Source organism: Molothrus ater, chromosome 22, assembly GCF_012460135.2.
Source record: "Molothrus ater isolate BHLD 08-10-18 breed brown headed cowbird chromosome 22, BPBGC_Mater_1.1, whole genome shotgun sequence".
NCBI lineage: Eukaryota > Metazoa > Chordata > Aves > Passeriformes > Icteridae > Molothrus > Molothrus ater.
Genome location: NC_050499.2, coordinates 1,882,765 through 1,895,184, shown reverse-complemented (window position 1 = coordinate 1,895,184; position 12,420 = coordinate 1,882,765). Strand labels below are relative to the sequence as shown.

At 49.4% G+C, this 12,420-nt stretch overlaps 1 protein-coding gene across 3 annotated transcripts in view; it reads right to left on the bottom strand.

Moving 5' to 3' along the window:
• KIRREL3 (kirre like nephrin family adhesion molecule 3) overlaps nucleotides 1-12,420 on the bottom strand; it is a 398,993-nt gene that overhangs the window by 66,161 nt on the left and 320,412 nt on the right. The window lies entirely within an intron of this gene.

The following is a 12,420-nucleotide window of genomic DNA, read 5'->3' as shown; positions in this document are numbered from 1 at the left end:
TATCAGGTGTGTGTGTGTTGGCACTGTTGGCTGACAGTCATGAGATTCTGGGCAGTTTTGTGCTGTTGAGTGCTTGGCAGATTCAGTTTAGATTAATGTAATATAGTGTAATATAGTATAGAATAATATAGTATAATAAAGTAATTAATTAGCCTTCTGATAAGATGGAGTCAGACGCATCATTTCTCTCCCCCTCATTGGGGTTCATCCTGTTTTGATAGCCCTGGATGTCCCTGAGCTGCAAACTCTGCAGATGGGGAGTATTGAAAGCAATGTCCCTGCTTGAAATAAATATCCCTGCTTCCTGTGCCTGCTCCTCTTTTCCTCCGTGAGGATCTCTAACTGGCTGCTGCTGGACACACACACAGGGCTTGGAGAGGACTGGGTGTGACTCCTGCTCTGGCTGTGAAGTGGGAGGGAGGTGAGGCTGGTTTGGGGTGGAAGGGCAGGGAAGTTGGATTTGGACCTGCGGGACTCAGGGTGGAATAACCTCTGGGCATCAGGAGTGTGACCTCCAGGCCTGCCTTTGAGGAGGCTCCCGTGGCAGCTCTCTGTCCCAGAGGGACCCCGGAGGAATGGGGGCACGCCCTGCTCTCTTTGATGTCCCTGTCACTCCCACAAGCAGGTTGTGGTGACCTCCTGCCACAGGGAGGCTCCTCAGCACCTCCCTCTGGGAATGCAGATCTAGACAGGGGGAAACAGACACATTTAAGGCCTCAGCCTTCCTTTGAAGACACCTGAGAGCCCGTGGGAGGCTGCAGCTCCAGGCTCTGCTGGTATCTCACAGCCCTGGGCATCTCTGCTGGAAATGAAGGCAGAGACAGGGACAGGTGGAAACAGGGAAGCACAGGAGGAGCACCTGAGCGTGGTCTTCTCTTTTGGGACCAGCTCTTGGACCTGGCACCCCAGAATGCCAAGAGATGGGAAATCCAGCTGGAGAGAGGGGCTCCTTTTTAATCCTGCAGGGATCTGTGCTGGGGATGGAGCTTTGTGCAGCTCCTCATGGAATCAGGGCATTATCTAGGTTGGAAAAGACCTTTAAGATCAAGTCCAATCATTTCCCCATTGTGGTAGCAGGACCCCAGCTGGGTAATAATTAGCATTGACTCCATGATCCAGAAGGCCTGAAAGACACTTTATTATTAGAAATCTACAGTTCTTATACAAACAATGATGGACCTAAGACCTGCTTGGTCTCAAAGTGAAAACCTCTCACACACTATTGGTGGCTATCAATAACACACTCTAGAGAACCCTATCTATAAACAATGGTTACAGAAAGAGATAATACTTTTTTTATTTTTTTTTCCTCTAAGTTTCCCACAGCTTCTACACAGCTCCCCAGGATTTTTCTGGGAAAGTCTGTGCCTGCTCTCTGTGGCCAGAGAGCTGCTGCCACACCCCATCACTGCCAAGCCCACCACCAAACCATGTCCCCAAATGCCACATCCACATGGCTTTTAAATCCCCCCAGGGATGAAGACTCCAACCTGTTCCAGAGGTGAACCATGAAAAGTTTGGCCATTGGTGGGTGTTTCATCAAGAGATAAAAAGTTCCTGACTAAGTAAGACAAATGCACTTTTATCTCTGTTCTGAGAGACCTGAGCTCAGCCCTCCCTCTCCCTGGCTCTTTAACAGCATCCCCAATCCCATGGATGCCCCACAGAATTCCAGGAGAACAGCAGGGAACCTCCTTGTGGCTGAAAGCTGCTGGCAGACCCCTCCTTGAGAGCCCTTCCAGCCCAAAGCACTGCCCAAAGGCACTGAGCTCTTCCCAACCATCACCCCTGGAAGCCAAATTCTGTTCTTGCCACAGACAGGTGTGTTGGGGCACATCTGTCCTGGGCCCATGTGGGGCTGGGAGGCCAGCAGGAATGTGAAGGACACATGAAAGCCATTCTCAAGAAATGGGAAATTGCTCCTTCACACCCTGCTCAGAAGTGGGTGGCAGAACCCTCTGGCCCTCATCATCCTTCAGAGGGATGCAGTTGGGTGAAATCCAATGGTTTTCTGCCCAAGTGGAGCTGGTTTTGTTCCAAGCCAGTGCTGCTCCCCCTCAGTGTTGGAACCCAGCACATCCCTCTGGCTGTCCTGGATGGCTCCAGCCCCTGCCAGGGGGCTCAGAGACCCTGGCACAGAGCCCGAGACCCCTGTGAGTTTGATTTTGACCCATGGAGCAAATCACAACCTTTATATGAAGAATTACAAGTCAAGAGAGTTTAAGTAGAAGAATAGTTTTTCATGGGGTGAAAAATAGATTTTTGGGGTTTTTAGAATGGGGATTCAGGGGGCAAGATGGAGGAATCTGGGCGTGTCCAGTCTTTCTCCTTTTTCTTCTTAGCCTCCATCTTCTGCTGTGATGTTGGCACTTTAGGATTGGTTTAAGGTAGAAGCTCACTGTCTAACATAGGTGATAGGTATTGGAAAGTTATGGTAGATAATGCACATGTAGTTTTTAGTATAAAAAGATAACAGCAGTGTGCCTCAGCCTGACCTGCCAGACAGACCTCAGTCTGTCAGAGGGTCAGAGAAAGAATTTTATAGATAAGATACAATAAACAACCTTGAGAATGAGAACAGAAGAATCCTGACTCGTTCTTCGATGGCTGGGCTGGGAAAAAGAAGCTTGTACATATCTCAGAGTCACTGTGACCAGCAGAGATTCTGAGACCTCGGAACAAAAGCCCCCTCAGAAATCCCCAAGCCTGGCTTTGCTGCCGAGCTGCCCCTGCCTCGTGGTTGGCTGAGGAGGATTTGAAATCTCCAGCACCGGGCTGGGGTGGGAGCTGGGAAGGGATTATGGCCCCTGACAACGCACAGGTGGCTGCGTGCCCCAGGCTGGGATTTGCAGATGTGCTGTGGGCACTCCCTGCTGTGCACAGCGGCTGCCAAGCACTGGGAGTAATGGGATTTTTCAGCTCAGTGGGTGGAACCCAAGGACCGGGGAAAAAGCTTTTCTACACGGATCCACGGATCCAAAATGTACTTTTTTTTTTCTCTCTCTCCTTTTTTTTTTTTTTTTTTCCCCCTCAGGCTAAAAGAGTGGAACAAGAAAGTGAAAATCTGTGGTTTGGGTTAGTTGGCTCGGCTGTCACTGAGATGTGAAAATGGGAACAATTCTGCTCCATTCTGATGTTATTTAACTATAAAGGAAGTATGAATTTTAATTTTTAAGACTTACTTATTTTATTTCATTGGATGAGTTTATGCTGTTTACAACCAAATCTGGCATTTTTCAATAGTTTTTTCTCCCCTCACTGAATCCATTAATTGAATTTGACCTCTGCTTGTAAAAAACATTGAAAATTCATCTTTTAGAGTGGGGAAAAAACCAACCTACAAATCTTTCTCTGAAGACCATCTTGGTATTTAATGAAGGAACTTTTATGGGGGGATGCTCGACATTCCTGACTTTTTTCCTGGCATTCCTGCAGCATCATCTCCCCTGCAAAGCAATCCAGCGTGTCCACCAGGGGATATTGTGGGACAGGGGAGAACATAATGCAAACAAACATGGACTCACTTGTTAGACCTGTGCCAGAAATCCTCAGTTTTTAGTTTTGCTCCTGTTTCTCTCTATGGGATCAGCAGCCAGCCTTGAGGAGCTGCTTATGGCAATGAGGAGAGGATGGGTTCTGGTGATCTCTTCCAAGTAAATGGTTTTCATCACCCAGTCCTCCAGGTAACTGTGAATTATTGATGTCTCCAGGCTCCCTAACAGGGAATTTGCTTGGGGTGGAGGGTTTGATGAAGAGGAATCAGTGATGTCTCTCTAACTTCTGCAGTATGAAGGATGGATGTATTCTTCCCCACCCCAATTCCAGCCAGGGAAAAGAGGCAGAGGAGGAGGAGGAGGAGGAGAAGAATGAAAAGATGAAAAGGGGAGAAGAAGAAAGGAGGGAAAGCAAGAAGCCATGATCCATTATTCATCCACTGTGCTCCCAGGATTGGTTGTTATTATGAGGCACCACTACAGAATCTGGTCTCCTAATTTTTAATCACGCAGCTATGGAAGCTCTACCCTTCCTGATTAAACCAGGGATATAAATAGGAAGAGTTGTTTGGGGTTGCAGGGGGGGTTATTCCTGACAGCAAAGCAAATGAAGTTAACCCACTCATGGCCAGGAAGATTGAAATGATGGAGAAGGGATCCAAGACAGCTCAAGCCCACAGGAGCAGAAAGCTGGAAGGAAAGGGCCTTAAGGTGCACCAGGAAGGTGTAGTTGGGATACTGGGGAAAAATCCTTCGCTGAAAGGGTGGTCAGGTGGGAACAGGGTGCCCAAGGCAGTGTGGAGTCCCCATCCCTGGGTGTGGCACTTGGGGACGTGGTTAGTGGTGAACATGGGACTCCATGGGCTTTACAGGGCTTTCCCAACCTGAATGGTTCCATGAGTCTGTGACATTCAGCTTTTTATGGGGTGGGAGCGCCCATAAATTATCCCAAATGGACATGTGAGTGATGTGAAGGTGAATCACCCCAGCTGAAGGTCTCCTGTTCCTCACGTTGCCCTCAAGACCTCAGCTGGACACTTGTCCCTTTCTTCACTGCAGACAAAACTTTCTAAAGAAATGCTGACAAACTTCTCCCTGCCAAACCCCTCATTTTCTGTCAAAATACAGGAATTGCTGAATATTTTTAAACCAGTCTTGGACAGGCTTCAATCTATTCTCTATACCTCTGGGCTGCCTGGATTAGAGGGGACAGCCTGGGGTCCCTGCCCTTTGGAAAAGTGCACTTACAGCACATCATCATAAAGAAACACAATTAAATGATGGTGCTCTTGGTGCATTCATCAGCTTTTTAAATTACTTGTTAGAGGCTTTCCTGCACACTGTCCCACCCTGCACAACTTGGTTAATTAGTGACCCCCACAGAATTCTTCTGCTGGGCTGAGACCCCAGGCTAAGGCTGCCTTTAGGAATGACCTGGATGTCTTAAATGCTCCCAGCAGCTGGACAAGGATGTGGCGAGCAAACAGAGCCTCAGTCATTAGCAATAGTTGCTGAGATAACAGGATCCTGCAGCAGCCAGGTCCTGGAAGTGCAGGAAGCAAACAGCCCTGCAGCCAGCAGCATATTTTCCCTAATTAAGGCTGTTTTCCTGGGTTGTGCCTGGTACCTTACTGCTGCTGGGTTTCTGTAACCACCTCCTCTTCTTGGGGCCAGCCTCTTCTTCAGTGTTAAGTGATTCAACCCCAACACCTGCTGGTGGGCAAGGGCCACCCAGCTGCTGGGCTGGAGAGGCAGACACAGCAGCCCCTGAGGGCTGCCCTGAGCCAAATATCTGCAAGGAGTGTTCAGCTGGTGTGGACTCAGCACAAGAGTCCCCTGTGGAACCAGATCCCTTGGATAAGGCTGTCACAGGAATCTTTTCTGAAAAATCCTTTCCTTAGGATTTTTTCTCCTGAGAAGCTGAGAGGCCTCAGGAACAAAATGCAAACAATGGTTATCTGCTGCTGTGGAATGCAACAGGTGCATCTGGGATTGGGCTCATGTGGTTGTTTCTAATTAATGGCCAATCACAGTCCAGCTGTCCGGACTGTCTCTGTCAGTCACAAACCTTTGTTATTCATTTTTTCTTTTTCTATTTTTAGCTAGCCTTCTGATGAAGTCCTTTCTTCTATTCTTTTAGTATAGTTTTAATATAATATATATAATAAATCAGGCCTTCTGAAACATGGAGTCAACATTCTCGTCTCTTCCCTCATCCTAAGACCCCTGCGAACACCACCACAAAGGGTTAATTGGCTGTGGTATCATTTCTGTGCATCCTCTTCTCTGCCTGAGAGCTGCAGGGAGCTGCCTCCTCTTCCCAGACAGCATCTGCTTTCCCCACCAGCCTTGGGGGCATTTTGGAGCTTTAGTGGTGTTGCTCTACACGATGCTTTTGAGATTCTGGGGTGTTTGGTCACACTCATGGATGCAGAACTCCCTGGAGCTGATCAAAGGAAAAGAGCAGCTCCCCTACCAGGCAAAATCAGCAGAGGTTGGGTTGTTTAATTGGCAAAATGAAGGCTGGGAGGCTTCACTGGCATGAGTTACAGTGAAAGAACCAGGAGTAGGTTGGGAGAAAACAAAGGAAAAAGCAGGAAAATTTGGATGCTGGGGGAGAAAGAAGGTTCTCTGTTTCATCAAGTGTCTAGGAAAGCTTTCCACGGGAGGAAAAGGGGCTAGAACACAAAACTGCTTTTAGGATGAAGCTTGCTACATGGGATAAGAGAATCCCCTTACAGGGATTGTGTTTCTGGCAGAGTTTTCCAGCAGACTGCTCAGGGTCTTGCTGTATTATCAACCCTGAAGGCTGCAAATTGTGAGGGCCTAAACCACTGCAGAGCAGCTTACAGCTCCAGGAGTGTTCAGCTTTCCATTTATCAGGCCTTTACACATTTAGGATTCAGATTTCCAGCAGTTCTTCAGAGCTAGGAAGGATATAAACAGACTCTTAGGTTTTGTCCAACACTTGAAAGGCAGGGATTTTGCTGTCTGAGCATTGTCATGGGCTGGGCTTCTCAGGGCAGCACAAAACGGGGACTTGGGGCAGGACTGTGGGGCTCAGTGACCTAAGATCTGGAGGAAACCTAGCCCTGGATGCCAACTGCATCCTCCCCTCCACTATCTTGAACATCTGTTCTACCTCTCCCCTTCCTGATGCAATTAGGATTTCAATCCTTTTGCTTTGGCAGGTAAGGAAAAACAAACAACACAGAGTGAGTGGTCAGAGTTTAAATGGGGTGAGCACAGGGCTCAAAGTCCTTCCTGACTCCAGAGTGGAATATTCCCCCTTCAAGTATGACTGAGCAGATCTTCCTTGGCATCCTACATCTGAAAGCTGGAGACCAATCCTGTCTGCAGCTGGAGGCTCCACTCTTCTCATCCTCATCTTCTCATCCTCATCTTCCCGTGCTGGGCTCATCCCCAGCAGTGTGGGCAGCAGGGTGGGTGAGGGGATTCTGCCCTTCTGCTCTGCCCTTGTGAGCCCCCATCCACAGAGCTGAACCTGAATCCAGCTCTGGAGTCCTCAGCACAGGAAGGAGCTGGAGCTGCTGGAATGAGACCTTGGAGATGCTCCAGGGCTGGAGCCCCTCTGCTCTGGAGCCAGGCTGGGAGAGCTGAGGGTGCTCACCTGGAGAGGAGAAGGCTCCAGGGAGAGCTCAGAGCCCCTGCCAGGGCCTGAAGGGGCTCCAGGAGAGCTGGAGAGGGACTGGGGACAAGGGATGGAGGGACAGGACACAGGGAATGGCTCCCAGTGCCAGAGGGCAGGGATGGATGGGATATTGGGAATTGTTCCCTGGCAGGGTGGGCAGGCCCTGGCACAGGTGCCCAGAGCAGCTGGGGCTGCCCCTGGATCCCTGGCAGTGCCCAAGGCCAGGCTGGGCAGGGGCTGGGAGCAGCCTGGGACAGGGGAAGGTGTCCCTGCCATGACAGGGGTGGCACTGGATGAGCTTTAAGGTCCCTTCTAAGCTAAACCATTCCATGCCTCTGTGATTCTACAAAACAATCCCTGGAGCTGTCTGCACCTTCCCTATGTAAGACAGGCTGAAAACTGCCCAGCCTGTGCTGTCCACAGTCAATTTACAGAGGCCACACCGGCTCTGGGATGAGCTCTGGCATTGCTTGCAAGCATCCAGCCCCCCCTGTGTGCTGCCAGCCTGAGATTGCCATGGCATGGAAGGCTGGTGCTTTGCCTTCCTGCACCCATCCCATGCCAGGCCCTGGCAGGGTTGCCTACCCTGGGCTGGGATTCTTGCTCTGTGCAATACAGAGCTGTCCCCCAGTCCTTGCTGGGTCAGGCATGGATGGGAAAAGGAGGATTTTGTGTCTATAGGTTCCTGTTGTCCCTGCTGTGTCCTGGCCACATCTTTCCCAGGCTCTGCTACCTCATTCCTCCCCCCTGCCCATAGGAGCTGAGCCTGGAGAGCCTGAAAAATGCTGGGCAGCTCCTGGTGCTCCAGAACTGCTGCCAGGAGAGGGAGAGGAAAGATGCAGGCAAACAGCACAGCCTGGGGAAAACACACTAAAAAATAAATCAAAAGAAACAAGGGGAGCCAGGGAGAAAAATAGTGATGAAAGTTTAAATAGTGCATCTCTCTCTCGGTCCTATTTGTCTTGTGGCACTTCAGGGTGTGTGTGTGAGCAGGAGGGGCTGGGGGGGCTGCCAGGACTGCTGCCTCCTCTCCACCCCAAGCACCTGTGTCCCTGTTTCGCCTCCTGTCTCTGCAGCTGAGCCTCATTCATGGACCCTCCTCACATTAAGGAGCTCATGAGAAACAAGCCACTAATATTTCCTAAAAATCCCCCTCCTTTTTTTTTGCTATTTTCTCCTAATGATTTGTCTATTTTCATCCAGTCTCACATGTTCCACATTTCTAGGGTCAGCAGGATGGATTTCTCCAGTGGAACAGTGTCTTGCTGGAGAATGAAGATCCCTAAAATTCAGAAATGATTCCTAGAGATGGTTTCATCTCACTGCAGCAAAGCACAGCTCAGCTTTCCCACTCACTGCCCTGGAGGGGATGATTTTCCTCCATCTAAGCCCTCTCCAGGTCATTTTGAGGAATATCACTGGAATACTCTTTGCTTTTTCATGCTGAGGTTTGCTCCCGGATTCTTGGCTGGAGAATGTTTTAAATATTCAGTTTTCACAATGGATTGGAATTAAATCAGATGTCAAAGTTCTGAAATCCTTTGTGAGAGCTGGCTCTGGGCAGGATCCATTTTGGAGAGCACACAAACAGATCTGACATGGGATAAGTGAGCATTAATTTGTATTCCACTGAAAAGCCTTCTATGCAAGGAGAAAGAAGTTTTGGCAGCCCTCTTCCACACTTTAACAAAGATCCAGATGCTGTGCAGTCAGGTAGCTGGCCAGGTATGGATTGTGTGAAAAATAAATGTATTTTATGATTGGCTTTTCGCAAATATTAAAATGAATATTATATGTGTTGTGTTAGAAAGTAATGCTGTATTAATTCTCTTAAGTAGTGTGTTCAATATAGTTTTAGGTTATAAAAAATGTTAAAATAGAAACGATGTTATGTAGGATACTTTTTTTAAAGAAAAGACTTGCAGTGAGATAGCAGCCACAGGACACCCGAATCTTTCAGAGGAAAGAGAATTTATTGCCCCATTATCAGAAGAAACGAACTTCTTCCCGCCTCGAAGGCGCTGTCAGGATTCAGAGGAAGAAGTTGATGATGACCAGACAGAATCCTGTGTTTGAATGGAATTTATGCATCATGTGTGAGATGTATGAATATGCAACAGGCTGTTGCTTTTAAGGGTTAATCCTTTGTTAACCTGGGCCCTTCTTCAGGCTTGTGCTGCCCAGAAAAGGTACCCTGACATCCATAACTCTTTGTTTTTGTTGTCTCATATTGTCCTAATTCAATTTGTCCAAATTGTTATGACTCTAATTATATTACTATTTTTTATAACCATTTTATTACTATTAAACTTTTAAAATTTTAAAAACAAGTGATTGGCGTTTTTCACAGATTGTTTATGTGGAATGCTCACACTGCAAAGAGTAAAAAACTTAAAATTTTCCTCTTCCAGTTGAAAGGGCAGCACAATGCCAAAGAATAGATTGCATTTGCCAGGTCTTGTTAGATTCTCCCCACCAAGGCAGTGGTTTTGGATGGATCATGTCAGATGGAACAGCCACTGCCAAGCCCTAACTCAGGGCAGATTTGGAGGGAGCTGTTTTGCTTTGCTGGGTCTGCCCTGCCTGCCTGGAAACTGAAGATTGCTGCCCACAAAGAGAGAGGTGGGCCCGTGCTCCAGGACAGCCATGATTAATGGTTCCAATTCTGCCTGTCAGGATGGTGGAAAGTCAGGGTAAAGCTTTCCAGACGTGTCAGCAGGGATGGGAGAGGAGTGGAGGAAAAATTACCTGCCCACCTGGCCTTGTTACCACTGATGTAATCAAATTTACTGATAAGAGCTCCTATCACACACAGGATCCCTGTGCTGGGGATGCCCCTCCAGTATAAAATCATGGAATACTGGAACAGTTGGAGCTGGAAAGGACCTTAAAGCTCATCTTGTTCCACCTCCTGCCATGGGCAGGGACATCTTCCCCTATCCCAGAGTGCTCCAAGCCCTGTCCGACCTGGCCTTGGACACTTTCAGGGATCCAGGGGCAGCCACAGCTTCTCTGGGCACGGGGGAAACTGAGGCACAGATAGACCAGGTGTTCTGAATCCCAGAAGTTTCGCAGCTGGAATATCCCCTCATCCCTGCTCTTGTGCAGGCCTCTTGCTCTGCCCAGCTGCCCTGCACCTAAGGCCTGTGCCTGTCCTGTGCAAAACCCCCCCTGCACTGGAGGGATGGCAGGGGGCTGTGCTTTGGGTGTCCCAGATTTTTGGGATCTTCTGTGAGAAAAGGAGGCTCAGGGGGAACAACTCCCTGACAGGAGAGGGGAACCAGGGGAAGGTCTGGCACTGCTCCCAGGGAACAACAGACAGGACAAGAGGAATCAGGCCCAGACTGCATGAGGGCAGGGTCAGGCTGGGCATCAGGAGGAATTTCTCCATGGAAAGGGAGCTCAGGCCTTGGCAGGGGCTGCCCAGGGTGGTGTTGGGGTCCCCACCTTGGAAGTGTTCAAGGAACAGCTGGATGTGGCCCTCAGTGCTCTTGGATTCGTCACAGGTTGGACTGGACGGTCTGGGAGGTGTTTCCCAGCCAAAATGGTTCTGGAACTCTCCAAATGAATCTGGGACTGTACAGAAGCTGCAGCATCCTCACTGATCCTACAGTGATGGGTAGAGATGCTGAAACTAAAGAGCACAGCCCTGGGTCAGTCTTTGGAGGCAGCAGGGCCCTGGTGGATCCAGGAGCCCCTGGGAATCAGGAGATTGCAGAGATGCTCCAAGCACATCTCACTTTGCTGCAGCTAAAAACAGCCTCCCACAAAGAGAAATACAAAGCTGAAGGAAAAGGCTGAGCCATTCCCTGGCTCTCCTCAGCTGCAGGACATGGCTGAGCCTTCTCCTGGGAGGGGGATCAGCAGGAACATCATTATCTCCCCAATGTAGGCCAGCACCCCTGCCTCCTCCTCCCCCTGCACGCAGCTCCCGGGTGCAGACTGACAGATCAGAGAACGCAGGCGAAAAACTGAATTCATTATTTTTCCCATATGTCAGATAGTTTCAAATTGTTAAAAAAAAAAAGAGAGACCAAAAAAAAAAAAGAAAAAAAAAGAGGGGGATTATTACTGTTCATAAAAAAATAGGAAAGAAAGGAAAGCAGGAGCAAAAGCTTGAGCTGGTCCCCTCCTTCTAGTGAGAGCTGCTCTTAGATGCCCTCTCTTGCAGGATGGGGGGGGAGAACTCCTGCCTGTCTCCTCCCAGGAGGTGCCAGGGAAATTCAGTGATGCACAGTGGGGTGACATGGGAGACTGGGACCTGCTCGTTAAGGTTTGGGGCTTGATTATGTGGATCTGTTTTGAGGCTGCACGTGCCTTGAGCTCGTTAGCCAACAGCTCTTCTGTTAATTAGCTGTGGTATTTGCTATCCTAACAGCACCTTACAGGCCTGGGAGCCTGAGCACAGCAGAATCCTGCATTTCCCTTGGGATGGGCCTGGCAGGGAGCTGAAGGGTCTGAGAGCAGGGCAGGCACCACCTCCCTGTGCAGCACCAGGACATCTCCCTGTCTCAGCCTACATCCAGGGCAGCGTGGGTGGGTGATCCCAGGCATGGGCAGAGCCCCTCCCAAGGCCCTGCAGGCTGAGGAGAGCGAGGGGAAGTTTGTATTTTGAGCCTTGCTGCTTATCTAGCCTCAGCCCCAGGCTCCTGTCTGGTGCTCAGGGCCAAGGAGACAGAATTAAATGTGGGTTTCCAGCTCAGGAGCTCATTTTCACCCTTGTGGTCCCTGTGCTGATTCACTTGCTCAGTGCAGAGGCTTTGCCCTCCCCTCTCCCGTGGCATTTCCCTGCCTGGCTGGGATGGGCAGGTTCCTGGTCTGATCCAGCTGTTCCAGTCTCAGATGGCAGAGAAGTGGCTGCTGTCACCAATGCCAGGCACTCCAGCATGGGATGGAGACATCCCAGGGGCACTTTGTCATTCCTAGAGTGCACTTTGAAGAGTGGAGGGATTCTACCTTAGGGTCTGGAAGGACTGATTTTATTTATTTGTTTTTAAGGTGAAAGGCTGATTTTTGCTTTTTTCTCCTCTTTCCCTTGAAGGCCACAGCTTTGTCATGTGCTGCCCCTTAAACCACTCCCTGCCCCAAGCCATGGCTATTGCTGCTTTTCCCAGCTGCAGCCTAGGGCTGGAGAAAACCCAGATCCAGCTGCTGGGATGTGTCACTGAGGAACCTGGGAACAGGAAAGGGTGAGAAGAGACAAGACTTTAGGGCCAGGCTGGGAAAAATCTCCCTGGCACTTCCTGTGCCTAGGATTTGAAGTATGACTGCCAT